Source organism: Scyliorhinus torazame, chromosome 17, assembly GCF_047496885.1.
Source record: "Scyliorhinus torazame isolate Kashiwa2021f chromosome 17, sScyTor2.1, whole genome shotgun sequence".
Taxonomy (NCBI): domain Eukaryota; kingdom Metazoa; phylum Chordata; class Chondrichthyes; order Carcharhiniformes; family Scyliorhinidae; genus Scyliorhinus; species Scyliorhinus torazame.
Genome location: NC_092723.1, coordinates 170,196,925 through 170,219,400, shown reverse-complemented (window position 1 = coordinate 170,219,400; position 22,476 = coordinate 170,196,925). Strand labels below are relative to the sequence as shown.

Below are 22,476 nucleotides of genomic sequence, written 5' to 3'. Positions count from 1 at the left end.
GCTGGAAAAGATAAAGTTCGCCTTGAGAGGGTTTGTGGAGTGTTTGCCCAGAGATGGCAGCCGTTCATCGACGTCTTTGAGAACAGTTAGGATGTCAGCAGTGGGGGGGAGGGGGTGCATAAAATGGGGAGGAAGAGGAACTGGGGAGTGGGAGGCGGGATGGTGGGGTGTTAGGTATTCAGTTGATTTGGTTATTTGCAGCCCTGTTGGCTTGTTTTATTTTGTGATTATGTCGGATGTGTAAATATATAAATGCCTCAATAAAATATTTTTTATTGCTGCTTTTCTGCTCATTTCACTATTTTATCAATATCCCCTTGGACATGCAAAAGCTTCTCAGAATTAATTGCTCTCTTTTCAACCCAATGGTAAATTAAATTGTGTCCTAGCCTTTTTTTGAACTTCATCTTTCTTCCTTGTTCTATGATCTTCAACCCAGAATCATCTTTGTTGTCCTATGAATCATGGAGTTGCCTTGGGTCTGGATGCGAGTGCAGTGGTGAAAGCACAATATAATATTCTTACTTCCTTTTGTTTCCTGATTTGACAATGGATTTGATTCTGTATATATCTTAGAAACAAAGGGGACAGGACTCTCCGGTCTGCCAGTCGCGTTTTCCGGCACGACACGCCCCGCCGGCAGTCTCCATTCCTGCAGCCGGCCAGTGGGGTTTCCCATTGTGGACACCTCACGCCGTCGGGAAACCAGCGGATGTGGGTGCGCAGAGAATGCTGCTCAGGAACTAAGCTAAGGCAATGTGCTCCTTGAATCAGTTCACTGAGATCATGGATGAGCTGTATCCTAACTACATTTTGGCATCTTACCCCTTTAAGGGGAGACAGTGGTGTAGTGCTGGTGTCACTGGACTGTAATTCAGAGGCACAGGAAGACAGGCTTGAATCCCACTAAAGCAACTGATGGAATTTCAAATTGATTAATAAATCTTGCATTGAAAAGCTAATCTTGCTAACAGTGACCATGAAACCATTGTCAATTGACATAAAAACCCATCTGGTCCACTAATGCCTTTTAGATAAGGAAATCTGCCATCCTTACCTGGTCTGACCTACATGTGACCCCAGACCCGCAGAAATGCAGTTGACTCTCAAATGCTTTCTGAAATTGCCCAATCATAGAATTTACAGTGCAGAAGGAGGCCATTGGGCCCATCGAGTCTGCACCGGCTCTTGGAAAGAGCACCGTACTTAAGCCCACACCTCCACCCTATCGCATAACCCAGCAACCCCACCTAACCATTGACCATGGCCAATCCTCCTAACCTGCACATCTTTGGACTGTGGGAGGAATCTGGAGTACCCGGAGGAAACCCACGCAGATATGGGGAGAATGTGCAAACTCCGCACAGACAGTGACCCAAGCCTGGAATCGAACGTGGGATCCTGGAGCTATGAAGCAACTGTGCTAACTACTGTGCTATCATGCCGCCCCTTACAACCCTTGCAATTTGATGCAACTAAGTCAGTCACTTAGTTGTATCAAATTGCTACAAAATCTACGAAAAGGAATGAAACCAGATGGATCACCTGGCATTGGTCCACGCACCAGATACGACAACACCAAACGCAGCACTCTCAACCTTGCCCCTGACATTTGGGGGCATGTGCCAAAATCTGGAGAGCAAAAGCCCGACATAGCCATACATACAAAATCATACCTCACAATTAATATCCCAGACACCACCACCATTACTATTGCTGGGTATGTCCTGTCCTACTGACAGTGGCACAGTGGTTAGCATTGCTGCCTCTCAGCGCCAGGGACCTGGGTTCAATCCCGATCCTTGGTGACTATCCATGTGGAGTTTGCACTTTCTCCACATTTCTGAGTGGGTGTCATCCGGGTACTCCAGTTTCCTCACACACTCCACAGATGTGCAGGTTAGGTGGATTGACCATGTTGAATTGCCCCTTAGTGTCTAAAGGTTAGGTGGGGTTAACAGCATGAGGCGAGGGAGTGGGCCTAGGTCGGGGACTCTTTCAGAGGGTGGTGCAGACTCAACTGGTTGAATGGCCTTCTTCTGCATTGTAGTGATTCTATGAATCTATGAATCTGGACCCCATGACGTCTCATGGCACCAGGTCAAACATGAGCAAATAAACCAACTGCCCAATACCATCTACTGAGCCCCCATCATCCTCCACCTCCATTCAGCTAATAAATCAGTACTATTCCATTTTGATTGCAGTTGGAAAAAGCACTAAGGATGGCAAAAGGCACAGTATGTACACTGGGTGGGAGACTTCAATGTCCATCATGAAGAACAGCTTGGTAGCTCCACTATTGGTTGAATCCTAAAGGACATAGCTGTTAGACTGGGTCAGTGGCAGGTGATGAGGCAACCGGCAAGAGGAAAAAACGTGCTTGACCTTGTTCTCAACGATCTGTTTATTGTAGATACATCTGTCCATGACAGTATTTGTGGGAGGTTTGTTTTCAGTGTGTGCAGTGACCACCAAGCCTGGTAATAGCTTCCGCAGTGGTTAAATGGAGCTCTCTGAGCCCTCTGCTGGATTTTGTCAGTGGCTGTGTTCAATGGTGTGAGTCATTGCTTGGGGTGCACCACAGCTGCAGTCCTGGTTCCCCGTAAGTCACCACTTCTGCCGATTTGCTGCACAACGGCCTTGGCCAGTGAGGAAACGATTGAGGGGTGTCCAATGTTGGCGTGGCAGTTTGAAGCTGGGGGGCGGGTTGTGGGATCTGTGATGAGGAAGTGACTTTTAATTGTGGCATGTTGGTTCCATTGCTGATGCCATGGGGCCTCCCCTGTTGTTCCTTGTCATGGTGGTCTTAGCCATCCAGGCTGGCATGATGGGAGGCGAACAGTAGGTGGATTGGTACGGTCCTTGTGGCAGACTTGGTTTGATATAAACCTTTTCCAGGACCTTTCATGTTGCAATCTCCCTCCTTTTTTGAGGGGTAGAATGTTGCTCAGGACTGAGAGTCAGGGGAGTAGAGTTGATGGTACCCAAGATGAGATGCATTGTTGTGTAAAGGATAGCTACAAGACTGGTATGGGATAAGTTGGACCATACTGGCGCACAGTACTCTGCAGTCAAACAGATGGTGGCAACAGCTGAGGCCCTTAAGGTTTGAGCATCTGCACCACATGAAGTTTGCTGAGGAGGTTGTTTCACATTTGGATTTTTGCTGCTGTCTTGCTCAAATGTTTTTTGTATGTCAGTATTCAGTCCAGAGTAACGTCAAAATAAACAGGATGATGTTCATGGTTCAGTCTCTTGCCATTCAAGGAGATGTTGAGTTCTCCCTTGGCACTGGCATTATGGAGGTGGAATATACTTGAGACTGATTTGTTTCTGCTTGGCTGAAGGCGCCAAGTCTTACACAGTTGGCCAGCTTTGCAACATCAGTGTTTAGTACTGCCTCTGGTTTAGAAAACGTCAAAACCTGGTAGGCGCAGCAGATATCGTTGGCAGAAATGAACTTCTGAGACAGGGTTGGAGGCAGATCATTGATACAGGGAGTGACCACTGCATAGTCCTTGTGGTTAAGTCCCATTTTCACATTGAGGATACCCTCCACCTTGTTATGTGGCACCATGCTAAATGGGATAGATTTCGATCAGATCTGGCAAACCAAAGACTGGGCATCCATGAGGCATCGGGGTCATCAGCAGAAGAATTGTCTTCACTGACAATCTGTAATCTCATGGCCCGGCATATCACCCACTCTATCATTACGATCAAACCGGGGGTTCAGCACTGGTTCAATGAAGAGTGCAGTAGGGCACGCCAGGAGTAACACCAGGAATACCTATAAATAAGGTGTCAACCTGTGAAGAGATGACACAGAATTACATGCATGTCAAACAACAAAAACTGCAATACAATACACAGAGCTAAGCAATCCCACAACCAACAGATCAGATCTAAGCTCTGCTGTCTTTTCACATCCAGTTGTCAATGGTGCTGAAAAATTAAACAACTCACAAACATCCCCATCTTCAATGATGGAGGAGTCCAGAACATCAGTTCAAAAGACAAGGCTGAAGCATTTGCAACAATCTTCTGCCAGAAGTGCCGAGTGGATGCTCCACCTCGGCCTCCTCCTGAGGTCCCCAGCCAGTCTTCAACCAATTCAATTCACTCCATGTGTAACCAATAAATGTCCGAAGGCACTGGACACTGCAAAGGATATGGGCCCTGCTAACATTCCAGTAATGTGACTGAAGACCTCTGCTTCGGAACTGGCTGCGCCCTTAGCCAAGCTACAACTGTCTGCTAATGTGAGAAATTGCCCAGGTATGCCCTGTCCACAAAAAAACAGAACAAATCTAACCAGGCCAATTACTGGCCCATCAGCCTACTCTCCATCAGCAAAGTGATGGAGGGGCCATCGACAATGCTATCAAGCGGCACTTACACAGCAATAACCTGCTCGTGGACTCTCAGCTTGGATCATCAGTGCAGTAGTTCCTCAGGATACTGTCTGAAGTTCAACCATCTTCAGCTGCTTCAGCAATGACCTTCCCTCCATCGTAAGGTCAGAAGTAGGAATGTTTGTTGATTACTGCACAATTTTCAGCACCATTTGTAACTCCTCAGATAGTGAAGCAGTCTGTGCCCATATCCAGGAAGACCTGGACAACCTTCTGCCCCAATATAAAGGGTCTTTTAGGTTTTAAAATCCAGAATAACTAAGGACTGATTGCATAGGCTGAAGCACCAAATTCCAAAGCTTTATTTTGATAAATGTTCTGAAAGCTTTACTGACAGTTTGGGGATAGAAAGCAAAAAAAGATGCCTGCACCCACTTTTAGCAGATCTGCGGCAGAGGTTAGTCAGTCCACCAATAGCCAACAAGGTGAGGACCATATGTTTATGTGCAAGGCAAAACTTCAAACATATCACCAAGAATAGCACCAATTCTGCTGAAATCAAATATCTGGCCCATTGGGTTAAAGTTGCTTGCTCAATCAGTCTTTTTTCTTTTTGTAGTAGACAGAATGATGCATTCAGGAATCAGTTCAGATCTTCAGTTATATTATTTGTTACTTTATCTCTTTCAGCCTTAGGTTCAATACATTAGTCAATATAAACAGATCTGAAAGATCTATTTCTGTTTTCTCCAATTCCTGTTATGACTTATTTGTCCAATACACTTATTCCACACAGATAACACTGTTAGTCGTGTATCTTTGAATCTTCAACATCCTTCTTTAAAATATATTTCCCTTCTTTTGTTGAACTCCGCTACTGGATAGTCATAACTATCAGTAACCATAGCTTCTGCCTGGCTTTATCCATCATCTACATGCAAAATCACAACTTTTAACCATCGATACCGCTCCTTGTGCCCTTGGTTTTAGGACGAAGCACTACCTTGCATATTTATAGCGGTCCTTGCTGGCAATAGTTATTTCTCGATTTTTGTATTCTGCTTTCTGTGTCGTTCATCTTTTTTAAAAAAAATATATTTTATTGAAATTTTTTTCCCTGAGCAATATTTTTCCCGCTTACAAAACAAGCGAAAACGATAACAGTAACAAAACAGAAATTTTTTAACTTTTTAACAATAGTAATAATAGTAGTAATAATATACAAGTAACAAAACCTCGTACTCTATTGACCTATACTCAACTGCCTCCCCCCCTCCCCCCTGGGTTGCTGCTGCTGGTCATCCGTCTTCCCTCTAACGTTCCCCTAGGTAGAAATGGCTGCCACCGCCTGGTGAACCCTTGAGCCGATCCTCTCAGGGCAAACTTTATCTGCTCCAGTTTAATAAACCCCGCCATATCGTTTACCCAGGCCTCCAGTCCGGGGGGTTTCGCCTCCTTCCACATGAGTAGGATCCTGTGCCGGGCTACGAGGGACGCAAAGGCCACGACATCGGCCTCTTTCGCCTCCTGCACTCCCGGCTCTTCCGCAACTCCAAATAGAGCTAACCCCCAGCCTGGTTTGACCCGGGCCTTCACCACCTGCGAAATCACTCCCGTCACTCCCTTCCAATACCCTTCCAGTGCCGGGCACGCCCAAAACATATGTGCATGGTTTGCCGGGCTCCCGCCACACCTCCCACATTTGTCCTCCACTCCAAAGAACCTGCTCAATCTTGCCCCCGTTATGTGTACTCTATGTAGCACCTTAAATTGAATCAGGCTAAGCCTGGCGCATGAGGAAGAGGAATTTACCCTGCTTAGGGCATCAGCCCACATACCCTCCTCTATCTCCTCCCCTAATTCTTCTTCCCACTTTCTTTTTAGTTTGCCCACCGACTCCTCCCCCTCTTCCCTCATCTCTCTATAAATCTCTGACACCTTGCCCTCTCCGACCCACACCCCTGAAAGCACCCTGTCCTGTATCCCCTGTGTCGGGAGCCGCGGAAATTCCCTCACCTGTTGTCTAGTAAACGCCCTCACCTGCATATATCTCAAGAAATTCCCCCGGGGTAACTTATACTTTTCCTCCAGTGCTCCCAAAAGTCCCATCTATGAATAAATCTCCCACCTTCCTAATTCCCAACTGGTACCAGCTCTGAAATCCTCCATCCATTCTTCCTGGGGCGAACCTATGGTTGTTCCTGATAGGGGACCCCACCAGGGCTCCCCGCACCCCTCTCTGTCGCCTCCACTGTCCCCATATGTTCAGTGTTGCCGCCACTACCGGGTTCGTGGTGTACTTTTTCGGTGAGAACGGTAGCGGCGCCGTCACCAGCGCCTCTAGACTCGTCCCTTTACAGGACCTTCTCTCCAGCCTTTTCCACGCCGCTCCCTCACCCTCCATCATCCATCTACGTATCATTGCCACATTGGCGGCCCAATAATAATCTCCCAAGTTCGGTAGTGCCAGTCCTCCTCTGTCCCTGCTGCACTGCAGGAACCCCCTCCTTACTCTCGGAACTTTCCCTGCCCACACAAAGCTCGTAATGCTCCTATCTATTTTATTTAAAAAGGTCCTGGTGATTAAAATAGGGAGACAGTCGTTCATCTTTTGCAACATAACTATGAAGTCTGCCCCTATATTTATCAATCCGGTTAATTCTTCGTTTTCCCAAATCTAGTTTAACTTTCCAATCAGTTTTAGAATTGCTTCCACCATATTAGTTACTCTAATCATTTGAGGATATTAAATAATTAACTAATGGCAGGAACATGTGCATATATGTCATGCCCAAATTACCCAATACACTCTCCCACTGTTAATTCTTTTATCTATACCATGCATTATATTCGTTAATTAAAAATATCAGTAATATTTTAAATGCTAAAATATTCATAACCCAAGATTTGATATGACAGGGCAACAAGCTCCATCCACTGTTAATCAGACTTGGCTTTGCCCTTTAGTGTTGACTCTATTTTGCATTGCAAGGAGGTGTGAGTGGGAAATGGCGCATTGCCCTCTTTAGGGCATGTGGGAAACTGCATCTGCCCAAAGACCAACATTGATGTTCATGTCAGCTAACATTCTATGGTCACCAGCAAAAAGCAGAAACATTGAATATATGCAAAGATTTCAAAAAGGATGATCATTTTACAGCCTTATAGAACTTCTTGCTTTAATCACCCTGGTGTGAAACCCCAGCACCAATGCCAAGGGCTTCCATTGTCCATTGGTTTACGTTACACACAAATAAATCCCATTGTGTTTGAACATGATTTGTTGGGTTGTAGATAGTTTATCTGACAATGTACATAAAATCCTTTGATAACGAATGCCAAAGTAGTTCCTCACATCTTTCAACTTCCATCAGGTATATTTGGTACCTTAGTGTGAACAACACATACATAGATAAATCGCCCATCTGCTCCCACAGACTGCTGGATTAAATTCCTGGAACAAACGGAACTCTTAGTCTATTTTCTAATGCAGAAAAACACAAGGCTGAAGCCATATGCCTTAATATATGAGTAAAATTATATTCTTAAATACAAGAGGGCCACAAATCTGTGTTTTTTTAATGAAATTACATTATGGGTTTACAAATGGTGAAAATACACGGCATCTTCATCAACATCTTACATTTAACATTCCATAGGATAAACAGCATGGAAACAGGCCATTCAGCCAAACTAATCCATAAGAACATAAGAAATAGGAGCAGGAGTCGGCCATTCAGACCTTTAAACCGACTTCAGAATTCGATGAGATCATGGCTGATCTTCTACTTCAACACCACTTTCCTGCACGATCCCCCTATCCCTTGAATATTTAGAAATTTATCAATCTTTCAATCAGTCTTAAACATATTCAATGAATGAGCCTCCGCAGTCTTCTAAGGCAGAGAATTCTAAAGATTCACCACCCTCTGAGTGAAGAAATTCCTCCTCATCATCGTCCTAAATGGGCAGCACGGTAGCATAGTGATTAGCACAATTGCTTCACAGCTCCAGGGTCCCAGGTTCGATTCCCGGCTTGGGTCACTGACTGTGCGGAGTCTGCATGTTCTCCCCGTGTATGCGTGCGTTTCCACCGGGTGCTCTGGTTTCCTCCCAGTCCAAAGATGTGCAGATTAGGTGGATTGACCATGCGAAATTGCCCTTAGTGTCCAAAATTGCCCTTAGTATTGGGTGGGGTAACTGGGTTATGGGGATAGGGTGAAGATGTGTGGTTGGGAAGGGTGCTCTTTCCAAGATCTGGTGCAGACTCGATGGGCCGAATGGCCTCCTTCTGCACTGCAAATTCTATATTTAAAAAAATGTTTTTTTTAAAAATTCTATATATAAATAGCTTGCCCCTTATTCTGAGACAGTGTCCCCTGGCTCTAGATGCCGGAGCTAAGGAGCCTACCCTATCGAACACTGTAATTCTGACATTTATGTTCCACTCGAGCCTCATCTTTCTTCTTCTAAATCTACCATTGTAACCATCTGTTCCTTTCACCCATAAATGCTTGCCTAGCTCCCCCTGCTATCCATTTTTAGTATTCATCACAACCACTTCCTGTGGTAGCGAGTTCCACATTTCTTGGAGACTATTTTATATTGATGTCCTCTAATTCAGCTCTTCCCCACAAGAGGAAACATTCTCACCTCATCCATTCCATTGAATCCTTGTATAATTTTAAAGATCCCTATTAGGTCACACTGCAGCCTTTCATATTTCCAAAGAAAATATACGCAGTCTATTAATCCTTCCTGATATGTATGCATTCTCCTTGTAAATCTTCTCTGCACCCTCTCCAGTGCCTCTATATCTGTTGCATAATTTGGTGACCAGAACTGCATGCAGTACTCTAAGTGTGGTCTCAACAAGGTTCAATCACCTAACATCCTGATGTTTCAATTGTATTTTTCTAGAAATAAAGGGCGAGTTTTACCGGCCTCGTCACGCCTGGCTTGGTGACGTGATGATGCCATTAAATCTTGCCAGAGGCCTCTTGCGAGATTTGCAACGCTGAAGACGTCTCGCGTCATTCAACCAAACCTTGCGAGACATCGCAATTTGGATCTGTTCCGCACGGGACAAGACCCAGATCGTGGCATCTCACGTGCCAGATTCTCCCGCAATGGCTCCTGGGGGTTTTTCCAGGCCACTGGAGACCCTGGATGGTCGGAGACAGGGCAGGGTGGCACTCTGGCTCTCCCTCTGGCACCCAGACGCCTTTTCACTGCCACCCTGGTACTGCCATGGTGCCCAGGTGCACTTCCAGGCTGGAAATGGCACTGCCAGGGTGCCTGGGTGGCAGTGCCCAGGTTCCAGGGTGGCACTGCCAAGGGCCTGGGCCAGAGGGGGCTCTGCCCATGTAAAGGAGAATGAGGGGGGTTATGAAGGGTGGGGGGGTGAAGGGTGGGTACGAAGGGGTCTCATAAAGGTTGGAGGGGGCTATGGGTGGAGGTTCTGAAAGGGGGGGCACCCTGCTCATGAAAGGGGGGGGGTTGGGGAGGCCTGAAAAGGGGGGATTCTCAGCAACACCATAGGAGGGTTTCCTCACTTGGGGAGATGTGGGGTAATGCCCAGGTGTGCGGGGTTGACATTGTCCATAGGTAGGGGATGTCTGGGTCCCTGAAGCTCACTTATAGATCTGAGCACCCTTTCAAAATTGCTGCCCAATCTCTGAGGAGCTGGTCTTGCCGGCAAGTTCAGCTCCCCAATGATGAAAACATTTCTTTTTTTCTAATAAATTTAGAGTATCCTATTAATTCATTTTTCCAATTAAGGGGCAATTTAGCGTGGCCATTCCACCTACCCTGCACATCTTTGGGTCGTGGGGGTGAAACCCACGTAAACACGGTGAGAATGTGCAAACTCCACATGGACCATGACCCAGAGCCGGGATCGAACCTGGGACCTCGGTCCAGTGCTAACCACTGCCCCACTGTGCTGCCCTTGAAAACATTTCTAAGTGTGGGCTTGATCAGGGAGAAACTTTCCAAGGCCCAAAAAAATAACTTTAGGGCGCAATTGAACCAAAAACAAAAGTAATTTCTGGGCAGGATATCTAATGGCACTCTGTTGCTATTTTGGGCCCTAGCAAGAAGCACCCCTGAGGCTGCACTTAGCATCATTTCCTGCACTGAGGAGCTCCACGAGCGGAGGCCGCGCATAGCCCCGTGTTTTACACTGGGGACCTCCGCTTGCTGAAACTCCCCAGTGTAGCGACAGATTGGGAAGTATAAAAATGGTGTCCAGATTTCTGAGGCCCCCAAAACGATCCCCGACCCCTCCAAAATGTGCCAATTTGCCAAAAGGTGATCCTGCCCACAGTGGATATAGCGAGGCGTTGCGAGCCGGGTAGATCCCGGGAGTGGGTCTCCCGGCTTTTATCAGACATGCTGCGCCACAGCAACATCCTTTTCGGGTGCAGCGCGGCCATTGGATCCCGCCCTTAGGAATGTTTTGTTTGAATTCCACCCAAAGTCTTGTGGTTAGTTTGTTGTTATGTAGCCTTGCTAACCAGCGGCATAACTTTTTGTGACTGATATATCTGTACTCTTAGATATCTTTTGTTCCCTCATCCATCTAAACTTGCACCTATCCAAAAATAATAAGTGCCCTCCCTAACCTTCCTACCAAATGTAAAACCTCACATTAGTCTGTGTTGAACTTAATTTTTTATTTGTCCATTCTATAATTTTATTCATGTCTTCTTGTAATTTGTTGCAGTCTGCCTCAGTATTAGTAATCCTCCCCAATTTGGTGCCATCTGCAAATTTAGAAATTGTGTTTTTGCTACACAAGTCCAAATTGTTCATGCAAATTGTGAACAGAGCAGTGGTCCCAGCACCGATCCTTATGGAACACAACGTTCCAGCTTCTGTCATTCTGAATATCCACTCTGTACTCCCACTCTCTAATTTCAGTCTTGAAGTCAATCCATTTTGCCACTTTTGTCCCCTGACGACACAGTCTCTGCCCTTATTCATTAGACCATTATGGTGCAACTTATCATAGGGCTTTGAAAATTCAGATAAACCACACCTATTGCATTACCACCATATACTCTCTCTGCTGACCTCTCAAAAAATTCAGTAAGATTTGTAAAACAAGATTTTCCTTTTGAAATCCACGCTGATTGTTCATGATCATGTTTCTCATTTCGATATTTTCTTCTTTTCTCTCTTTTGGTAAAGATTCCATTATTTTTCCTGTCAGTCACGTTGAGTTGGCTGATTGATCATTCCCCAGACATGTTTTATCCCCTCCTGAATTTTGGTTTATGTTAGCTTTCCACCAGTCCTCTAGCTTTACATATGTGTAAAATTGCCTCTAGTCACTCTGTCCTGGATTATTTTAAAATATGTGATGGAATCCATCTGGACAAGGGGTTTTATCCTCTTTGAGTTTGTTTAGTTTGTTCAATACATGCCCTTTTTAATTTTAAATGCACTTATCTCATTGCTCATGTTGACATTCAATGGCATGCCCACCTGATCTAGGTCCCTGGAAATGCTGAAGTGAAATTATTAAATATTTCTGTTATCTCTCTATTGTTACCTGTGGTATTCCCCTATCTATTATTTTATGGTCCTATCCCCATAACAGCCTTCCTCTTTTATTGATAAGCCTGTAAAATATTTTATTATTTTGTTTTATGTTCATTGATAATGTCATTTCATAGTTCCTCTTTGCTATCCTAATTGTTTTCTTGACTTCCCCTAATCTTCCACGTTCTCTCTTATCATGCACTCTGCTATCTATGTACGTAATGAATGGCTCTTTCTTAATTCTCACTTGTTCGCATTGCCTTCATCCATCCATGGATTTTCATAGAGCGTTTTTATCTTTCAGCGGAATCTTTCCTGCACTCTGTCGAACAATGCATCCCATTGTTTCCTACATCACTGTTTTTCAATATTGCCACCCATTTTATTTTCCCAAGTTCTATTCCCAGCCCTTCAAAACCAGCTTTTTTTCCAATGTACTATTCATATGGCAGAGAAAAGGTTAGTTGTCTCTTTGATATACATCTTTCCTTAAAATTATGTAAAAGTAGGGTTTTTTGAAGCTGGAACTTGGGCCCACAAGAAGCAGTTGAAGTGAATAGTGTTTAGGATGGAAGCTAGAAAAACACATGGGAAAGATGGTGGTGTCATGGTAAGGTCACTGGACTAGTAATCCAGAGGGCCAGGCTGATGCTCTGCAGACATGGATTCTAGCCTAAAGAAGCTACTCCCAGTAATAGTGACCATGAAACTATCATTGCTTGTTGTAAAAACCCACCTGCTTCACCGATGCACTTTGGAGAAGCAAATCTGCTGTCCTCAATTGCTCTGATACACACGTGGCTCCAGATCCTTGGCAATGTGGCTGAGTCTTAATTACCCTCAGCATTAGCCTAGCAAGCTTCTTGGTTCAAGGGCTCTTAGGGATGGGCACCAAATGGTGGCCTTAGCAACAGCGCCCACATCCCATGAATTCATAGTTTTTGTTTAATGAAGGGTGAAAGGAATAGGAGGCCATGCTGATTGGGAGAGATGAGAAGAGCTAGGAGTATAAACATGGGCTGAATGGTTTGTTTCTTTACTGCATATTGTATGCAATACAATAGATTTAACTAAATAAAAACAACTTGCATTTACAGAGAGCCTTTCATGGCCTCAGGCCATCCCAAAGTGCTTTGCAACCAATGAAGTGCATTTGAAGAATAGTCGCTGTTGTAATGACGGAACTACCAAAATGTGTGGAATAGTAATCTTCTTGAAATATCCCAGCAAGTATGAAATCACTGCAACTTTCCCTCCAGTGCAGGCACAATAGGTTCAATGGTTTCCTTCGCTGCTGTATGATTCAGTAGGTATCAGACAGTAGATTGTTTCCGTGTTACATGCACCCACATTCCATCTTCTCCCAATGGATATTTTCTGCACAACAGGGAGGTTTTTTCATCTACCTGTGAACTTCCTATAAGCTCCACCATCATCAAAAACCTAAAGCTAGATGGAATTTTAAAATCATATTATGTTTGTTAGCTATGCATGCATGAATTTCTTTGATCAGTGATAATTTTCCATTATTTAGTATTTTCCTTTCTTCTTCAAAGTTGTGGGAGCTTCATTACTTTAGGGCGTTTTGAAACCAACACCTCAGGTTTTCTTCAGTTATTGCAAATTTAGAATCCAATTAATATCATAAAGAAAATAACTTGTAAATGTGTCTGTCACAGGCATCAGAAGGCACTAGTTTTGTTTGAAGATTTATCCAACAAATCTACAAGGATGAAATGACTTTGGGCTTTGTATTATGCAACGGGCAACCAGGCTGGAGATAATTAAACCAACAGAACACTCTTGCAAACAATTTCCACAATATGGGGCTGGATTCTCCGATCCCGAGACTAAGTGTTGACACCGGCGCAGGATTTGTGGAGTTCCACGACAGCAAAACTGGCGTCGTACCTGGACTGATTCAACGACTGTGGAGGGGCTAGCACCGGCGCTGGGTAAACACAACCGATTCTAATGAGACACGATGTCGGATTCGTCAGATTTATGATTGACACCCAGGAGGCTGACAAGCTGCAGCCACATATACACACACTACTCCCCACACACACCATCCCAGCCAACAAGAGGGCAGCATGGTGCGCGGCCCCACGATCTACGGATGCCAAGCTGGAGACCCGACTGGACGCGATGGAGAAGAGGCAGGCCATCCTGTATGGCAGCCCGGGAAGGGGCCTGCCCCCAATGTCATCCACTGTGCCTGGGCACAGGTGGCAGAAGCAGTGAGCGTCACCAATGACACCATCCGGACCGGCCAGCGGTGTTGTAAAAAACTGCGCAACTTGCTCAGGGCGGCCAGGGTGAGTAGGCAGCACCGTGCCCCTGGAGCCAACCCCCGTCCCACACACCCGTAGCCCTACCCCACTCCCCGCAACCCGGTGGGCGGCCAAACCCCCACCCTGCACCACGTGGCAGTACTGATACCGGCTGCCATGGCTGAATGCCCTGGCCACTGAGGCCACCAGCTACTCACCCACTGAGCTGCATCCGTTGGACTGTCTAACACTGTCATTTTCTATTCCCCCCTACAGGAAAAGGCCGCTTATAACCGCCAGGAGTGGAAGAAAATTGGAAGGCAACCGCCAGACCTGCTGCCCCTGACCGTGGCTGAGCAGAGGGCCATGGACGTGGTCAGAGGCCCAGATGAAAGGAGGTCGCTGACAGAGATCGGCCGTAGGCGAGAAAGTGAGGCCTTGCTGAGTTGCGGTTCCCCATGATGCATAGGCCAACTCCCTCATCCCCCAACATTACCCCCACACTATCCTCACCCTCACCATCACCCCCACACAACCCTCACCCTTACCCCACCCTCACCCTCACCCCCACCAGCACCCTCACACCCACCCTCACTGGAACACCACGCTCACCCACACCCCCACCCTCACCGTCACACCACCCTCAACCTCAGGCCCGCCCTTACTCTCACCCTCACCTTCACCCTCACCGTCACACCACCCTCACCCTCACCCCCACTGTCACACCACCCTCAGCCCCGCCCTCATCCCCACCAGCACCCTCACCCTCACCCCCACCTTCACCATCATGCCAACCTGACCCCCACCCTCACCCTCATCCCCACCCTCACAGTCACACCACCCTCACCCTCAGCCCTGCCCTCACCCCCACCGCCACCCTCACCCCCAGCCTCACCCTCACCCCCCACCCCCTCAAGTCTAATCATGAATCTTGTTTTGTGTCTTGCAGGACCTGCTGATGATGGATCGGGAGAGTCCAACTGCATGCAGGAGCAGGAGGTGGTACCGGCCATGTCAGCTATCCAGGCCAACACTGTACGGGTGGCATCCGCTGTGGAGGCATTGACGGTGAGGGTTGCAGCTGTGGATCAGCATGTGCAAGGCCTGGGGCACTTTGTGCGAGCGCTGACCGAGGCCCAGGACAAGATTCCCGCCTCACAGGCAACCATGTGCAAGAGCCACCTGGAAATTGCAGCAGCGCTTCTGAGCGTGGCTCAGTCACAGCGGGCCATGGTGGAGAACGTTGGCAGCATTGCCCAAGCTCTGACCGACGTGGAGCCGATACAGAGGGAGGTGACCCAGTCCCAGAGGGAGATGGCACAGTCACTGGCTGATTCGACACAGATCCAGAAGTTGGTGGCATAGTCAATGGGTGATGTGGCGCAGTCCCAGACGGTGATGGTCCACTCCATGTGCTCCATGACCATCAGCATTAAGACTCTGTTTGAGACCAGAGCAGGCCCCAGGAATGCCAGCGCCAGGTGGCGGCGCAGCCTCACAGCCCCTGTCCCATAGAGTAGCCCAGGGGCCGTCGGGCACCCCGCTGGAGGACAAGGTGATGGGGCCTATGCCAGTGACTCCCACAGGGGAGGAGATGGAACACCTCAGCCCCTCAGGCTCCCCCACCCCTGTCCCTGGCGCACCTGGTGGGCAATGGGCAGCGGGCAGAACAGGGCAGCACCATGCTACCTGGGACAGCCGAGCAGCAACCGGGCCCACCTAGGTCCAGTCGCCCCAGAAGATGGCTGCCAATGGGGATGCAGGTCGCAGAGTGGGATCTCCTGATGTACCATCTGGGGATCCACCTAGACATTGCGTCAGGATACATAAGGCCAGAAAGTTAGACAACAATTAAGTTGGCATGAGTGCAGGTCACAGTTTAGTGCTAGGGGCTAGCATATTTGTGCATATTAAACACCTGTTCACATTGTTACAACCTGCCTTGATGTTCTGTCGGATGGGTGGGCTGGGTCGGGCTGGCCAGAGAGGGGGTGCGGGGGAAATGGCTGGACATTGTTGGTGGGCTGGGCACCCAAAGGTGGGCTGGGCATCCACCCTCTCCCCCAACCGTCCCCACCGTCACCCCAGGGATTGGGTGGGACCACGTGATTGAGCGACCAGCTCACATGCAGGGATCACCCAGGTGGACAGTGGAATGTGCTGCTGTGGGCAGGAGTCAGACATTGTCAAATGATGCGGAGCACCAGAGCTCATCGCAAAGCGGGTTGGCATCATTCTCCATCCCATGGACCAGAGTCGGTGGTACAGCCAACCCAGGGCCCGTACCCTGTCATGCAACAGGTATGTATCACGGAGCGGGTTGCAGGCGGGGGGGCGGGGGGCGAGTGTGGGGGTGGGATGCAGTGTCTGTGTTCCTGGCCAGTTCCCCCCACCTCCAGTCATTAAACCTGGAGGCAATCAGAGGGTTCTGTGCACGTAGGCCCTGTTGCACACATTGTGTGGCCTGCCGTGCCTGTCTGAGCCCCATATCCTGCCCATCCCTGCCCTCTCCCTCATCTTCCTCGTCGGACGATGACTGGTGTTCATCCTCCTCCTCCAGCACGTCGACCCTCTGCAGCATAATGTTGTGGAGGAAGCAACAGGCCGCTACGACGCGTCAGCCCTCTCAATGTCATGCTGGAGGATCCTTCCAGAGCGGTCCAGGCATCTGAACCGCGTCTTCAAGATGCCGAAGCACCACTCGATCACGCTCCTGGGCACTGCATCGGCATCGTTGTAGCGGATCCCTGTGTCAGTCTGTGACTTATGGATAGGCATCATCTGTAGTGAATAACCCCTGTCGCTCAGGAGCCAAGCACTTAGCCAGGGATCGTCTCGATCATGTCAGGAATCGTCGAGTGTGCAAAGCTGAAGGTGTCGTACACACTGCCCGGGTATTGGGCACAGATGTTCAAGATACCCATCTGATGATCTGGCAAATATGTCTCCCTGCTCAGCTGGAATCTTCGACATCATGCCCTATCCGGCAGGTCCTCGAATGACAGGCACTGCCTGTACACACAAGGCATCATGAGGCGCCTCCTTTGCAGCTCCTCCTCCTTGGCAGCTGCCTCCTGTCCCGCTGCTGCATGCTCCACTGCTGCAGCTTCCTCCTCCTCGAGCAGCGCCAGTTCGTACAGCCCCATGGTATCTACCAGGGCTGCGGCGACTAGCAGGAAGGCCACCATTGCTGGTTGAATTCCAATATTCATTGTCTGCAGGGGATGAAAGACTGACATGTTAGCATAGTGCGTATCCCCATGCCCAACCATGCCCACTGGGCTGCACGGTTGGCACTGCAGGCTCTGTCCCCCTCATGCCGCACCCCATCTCCATGTGCCCGGCCGGCACTGTGAGGGCCTCTGGCCCTGGCACCCGTCCCTGCTGCCAGGGGTACCATCAGCTGGCACTGCCCTTGCCTGGCACTCCGTAGGGACTACATTGGGCATTGTCCTTGAGTGGGTCCTGTCAGCAGATGGCTGCCAGTTGGGTGGTAAGGGGGATGGCGGAGCGTAGGCTACGGGATGGGAGCTGGGTTGCGGGGTGGGGGCACCCATATGGCTGCTGTCACTGCAGGACCAGGGGCCAAGGTGGATGGTCAGTGGGGTGTGACGCAAGAGGGCCACCTTGCAGCAATGATTCTCAGTGCCTGGACACTGCCCCAGTCCTGTGGGGGTCACATGGCCCATTTCCCCCATCAACCCCTCCCCCGCCTCGGCCCTGGAAGGGCATCCACCATCCCAGCCAGTGTCTGGCTTGGCAGCCCATGGTCGTGCCTCTACGTGTCCTACCTCTTCTCTCTCCCTCATCAGCCACAATGCCGGTTTCACAATTTTTAAAAGCACAAGTGAACCGTGTCGTCGGGAATTCAGCCCATCGGAGGTGGAGAATTGCAGAGGCCCTGGAGAATATTGGGTTGGGCCTGCTAATTATATGCAAATGGTGTTTTGATGTATGTGCATTCCGGAATGCATTGGCGCTGCTGTTGAGGCAACGGAGAATTGCGATTTGGTGTCAAATCGGCGCCCCCTGCGATTTTGCCATCAGAACTGATTCTCCGCCCAATCGAGTTTCCTGATTTCGGAGTCGGCCGACGGAGAATCCTGCCCATGGTGTTTGATTCCAGGCATGCGACAGAAAAGGTTAGAATGGGAGGGGTCACGTGATGTGAGCGTCGGAACAGCTGAGTTTCTGTGAGCTCTGGCATTGCTCAGCATATAATTTTTTTATTTATCATGCTCACACAACTTGTGCTTAACTAATCCGGGAGTGAACACTCCAAATTATGTCCCTGGAAGATTTCTGGCTAAACGTTGGTGACAAAATGCTGAGAAATACTAAAAAAATCATCGACAAAAAAAGAGCAGTCAGAAGCGACTGTGGAGCTGACTCCTCAACAGGGCGACTTAGTGAGCAGGGTGACTTAGGCTCCCGATCCAACACTCTCAAAGGCATGACAACTGATGACTGCTGATATTATTGATGTCATTGATGAGAAACCCATTCCTTTAGCACAAAATATCAGTGCTCATACCATACAGCTGAATATGGGTAAAAGGCTTTTCAAAGCGCAGGAGAGAATTAGTACTGTTGAAAATGCAACTTCCTTGGTAGAGGCTTACTTCCAATCCTTGGAAAAACAGCTGTTATGTCAGAATTCCTTGCCGACCTGGAAAACCGAGGCTGGAGAAAGAATGTCTGGATTGTCGATTTGCCTGAAAGTGCTGAGGGTAAGATCCCATTAAATTCTTTGAGAGCTGGCTACTGCATCTTCTTAATTTAGAAACAAAAGGTGGGAACATTAAATTAGAAAGGGCACTTAGTATTCTGTCTCTGAGGCCTCGGGACAACCAACGACCCTAGCCTGTATCTTATTTCATAACTTCAGGGGCTGGTTTAGCACAATGGGCTAAACATCTGGCTTGTAATGCAGAACAATGCCAGCTGCGCGGTTTCAATTCCCGTGCCAGCCTTCCTGAACAGGCACTGGAATGTGATGACTAGGGGCTTTTCACAGTAACTTCATTGAAGCCTACTTGTGACAATAAGTGATTATTATTATTCAAGAATCACCAAGGAGTACTGGAGGCAACTAGACAAAAGAACATAAGAACTAGGAGCAGGAGTAGGCCATCTGGCCCCTCGAGCCTGCTCCGCCATTGAATGAGATCATGGCTGATCTTTTGTGGACTCAGCTCCACTTTCCGGCCCGAACACCATCACCCGTTAATCCCTTTATTCTTCAAAAAACTATCTATCTTTATCTTAAAAACATTTAATGAAGGAGCCTCAACTGCTTCATGGGCAAGGAATTCCATAGATTCACAACCCTTTGGGTGAAGAAGTTCCTCCTAAACTCAGTCCTAAATCTACTTCCCCTTATTTTGAGGCTATGCCCCCTAGTTCTGCTTTCACCCACCAGTGGAAACAACCTGCCCGCATCTATCCTATCTATTCCCTTCATAATTTTATATGTTTCTATAAGATTCCCCCTCATCCTTCTAAATTCCAACAAGTACAGTCCCAGTCTACTCAACCTCTCCTCGTAATTCAACCCCTTCAGCTCTGGGATTAATCTAGTGAATCTCCTCTGCACACCCTCCACGCCAGTACGTCCTTTCTCAGGTAAGAAGGCCAAAACTGAACACAATGCTCCAGGTGTGGCCTCACTAACACCTTATACAATTGCAGCATAACCGCCCTAGTCTTAAATTCCATCCCTCTAGCAATGAAGGACAAAATTCCATTTGTCTTCTTAATCACCTGTTGCACCTGTAAACCAACTTTTTGCAACTCATGCACTAGCACACCCAGGTCTCGCTGCACAGCAGCACGTTTTAATATTTTATCATTTAAATAATAATCCCTTTTGCTGTTATTCCTACCAAAATGGATAACCTCACATTTGTCAACATTGTATTCCATCTGCCAGACTCTAGCCCATTCACCTATCCAAATCCCTCAATCCCAAATCCAAGACCTGAATGGGGTCTTGCTGTATTGTGGAGCAACGGTCTCTTTTTTTCAAGATTTCTCAGCGATGATACATCGAAGACGCATGGGGTTTGATGAAGGTAGAAGATGCCTGAAGGCCATTTGAGTGGAATATGCTCTACTGCATCCTGCTACACTGAGGGTGACATCCCACAACTCTATGAAGATTTTCAACAATCCAGCTAAAGCCTTGGCTTTTGTGAACTCCATTGAAAGCAATAATTTGGAGTAACAGACTATCCACTGTACAATCTGGACTCCATCCCTTGTCATTATAATTTCTTCTTGATTCTGTGTTGGTATTTTTCACTCTGTCAGGGATGATTTAACAATTGAGCATTACAGTGAGTTTTTATCCTTAAGAATGGCCAGGACTTCCATCTGTTTTCAATGAAAATTACTCCTCAGCGTGCTCCTTCAAGTTAAGGAATATGCTGTGCTGGTTGTATGACACTAGGGCTGTGTGAAGAATATCCTTCTTCCTTTCTTTTCATCCGTAAGCTTACAATGGAGGTTTATATTTTGTGATCTCCTTTGCTCTGATCATGATGAATATGTGTACTACCACTGCTGGGAGATGGGTGTGTGGATTAAGTCTCAATAGAAAATGTTAGAATCCAGAGAGGGCATTCTATGCTCATCCTTTTTGTGGAATATTTTGTCTCATAGAACCATAGTTGATCATAGAATTTACAGTGCAGAAGGAGGCCATTCGGCCCATCGGGTCTGCACCGGCTCTTGGAAAGAGCAGCCTACTCAAGCCCACACCTCTAACCTATCCCCATAACCCAGTAACCCGACCCAACACTGAGGGCAATTTTGGACACTAAGGGCAATTTAGCACATCTTTGGACTGAAGGAGAAAACCGGAGCACCCGGAGGAAACCCACGCCCACACGGGGAGAACGTGCACACTCCGCACAGCCAGTAGCCCAAGCCGGGAATCGAACCTGGGACCCTGGAGCTGTAAAGGAATTGTGCTAACCACTATGCTACCGTGATGCCTCTCTTAAGGAGAAAGACTCCTTGGTGTAATGCCGAGGCATTCCACGAGGCTCCCGAGTCCATCGAGATCAGGTCAATTTCAGCCTTCCTGGACTCTCTTCCTTTGTGCTTGAGCATGGGATCGGAGCAGGGGGAGCCTATTCTGCTGATCTCTGCAATTCTCTGGTGAGTAACATCCGAAAAACAGGAACATTTGTTTTTTAAATTGGGTCCCGAATGGAGTTCCCAAAACGCAAACTCCCACCTACGTGACCCACCGGAAGTCCAAACTTGGTGTAATTATGGAAGGTTTGTAGATATAGCCCAAAAGGGCCTCACATTTGGTGAGGATAACCCCCTTGGATCTTATTGGTATTGGGTTTAAAAAAAAATTATTTGGGGATTAATAAATCGTTAATTGTTCCTGTAAAAGTGCAGTTAAGTCTCATGTCTTAGAAAAATAATTTATCATGTGTCACTGGTGCTTCCGGTGTGGTTGGAGATGAGGGATGTAAGTTTTGTTGCATGCCTGAGGGGCGGGAAAATCCTTGGCTGGTAAGTTATTTTCTTTGTCAAATGCTATACTCTCTTTGGCTAAATAAGCAATGGCAGTAGCTACTGTGTACTCTGCTCCTGGAGTGTACGGGGGATACATTATCCCATTAAAAGAAAAAAGATTCCATCTTTCCTTAAAAAGGAGAAAGTTGACATGGCTTTGTTGCAGGAAACTAATTTAGATGACAAGGAGCACCAGAAATTGAAGCGGGTGGGGCAGGTTATTTTTGCTTCATTCTTGATTAGTAGCCAGGGTTGCGATTTTAGTAAATAAAGATGTGTCTTTTAGATTGAAGAACTGTGTGAAGGACAAGGGGGGAAGGTATGTAATTGTTAAGGGGATGCTGCGTGGGGAAGTATTTCGATAATAAATGTCTACAGCTCTCCGAACTACTCTCCTGATTTTCTTATTAAAGTCTTTATGGATTTTGCTTCATTTATGAATTAGCTTCAACAAATTCCTTCATAGGTGAGGACTTCAACTGCCATTTTAATCCTTTGATGGACAAACTTTGGCCAAAACAGAGGGAGTATGGTAGGAATCCTAGCCATTTAATGCTGAAAGATATATGAATATCACCGGCTGACTCGACATGCTGAGAGGTGATATAGGGTTTGCCAAACAAAAGCTATATGAGTTTGGTGACAAATCGAGTAGGTATTTGGCTTTCCTTACCAAGAAAAAGATGGACACTTGGACTATTTCCTCTGTGGTAGATTTCAAGGGTAATGGGAAGATTAAGACTGAGGATATTACTGGGGCA

At 47.4% G+C, this 22,476-nt stretch overlaps 1 long non-coding RNA gene across 1 annotated transcript in view; it reads right to left on the bottom strand.

Annotated features, from left to right (window-relative positions):
- Positions 1–2,389: 2,389 nt before the first annotated feature.
- Positions 2,390–22,476, bottom strand: part of LOC140394395 (uncharacterized) — a 37,043-nt gene continuing 16,956 nt past the window's right edge. The window contains exon 2 of the long non-coding RNA XR_011935870.1: positions 2,390–3,812. This is a non-coding gene — a long non-coding RNA (uncharacterized lncRNA). The remainder of the gene's footprint in view (positions 3,813–22,476) is intronic.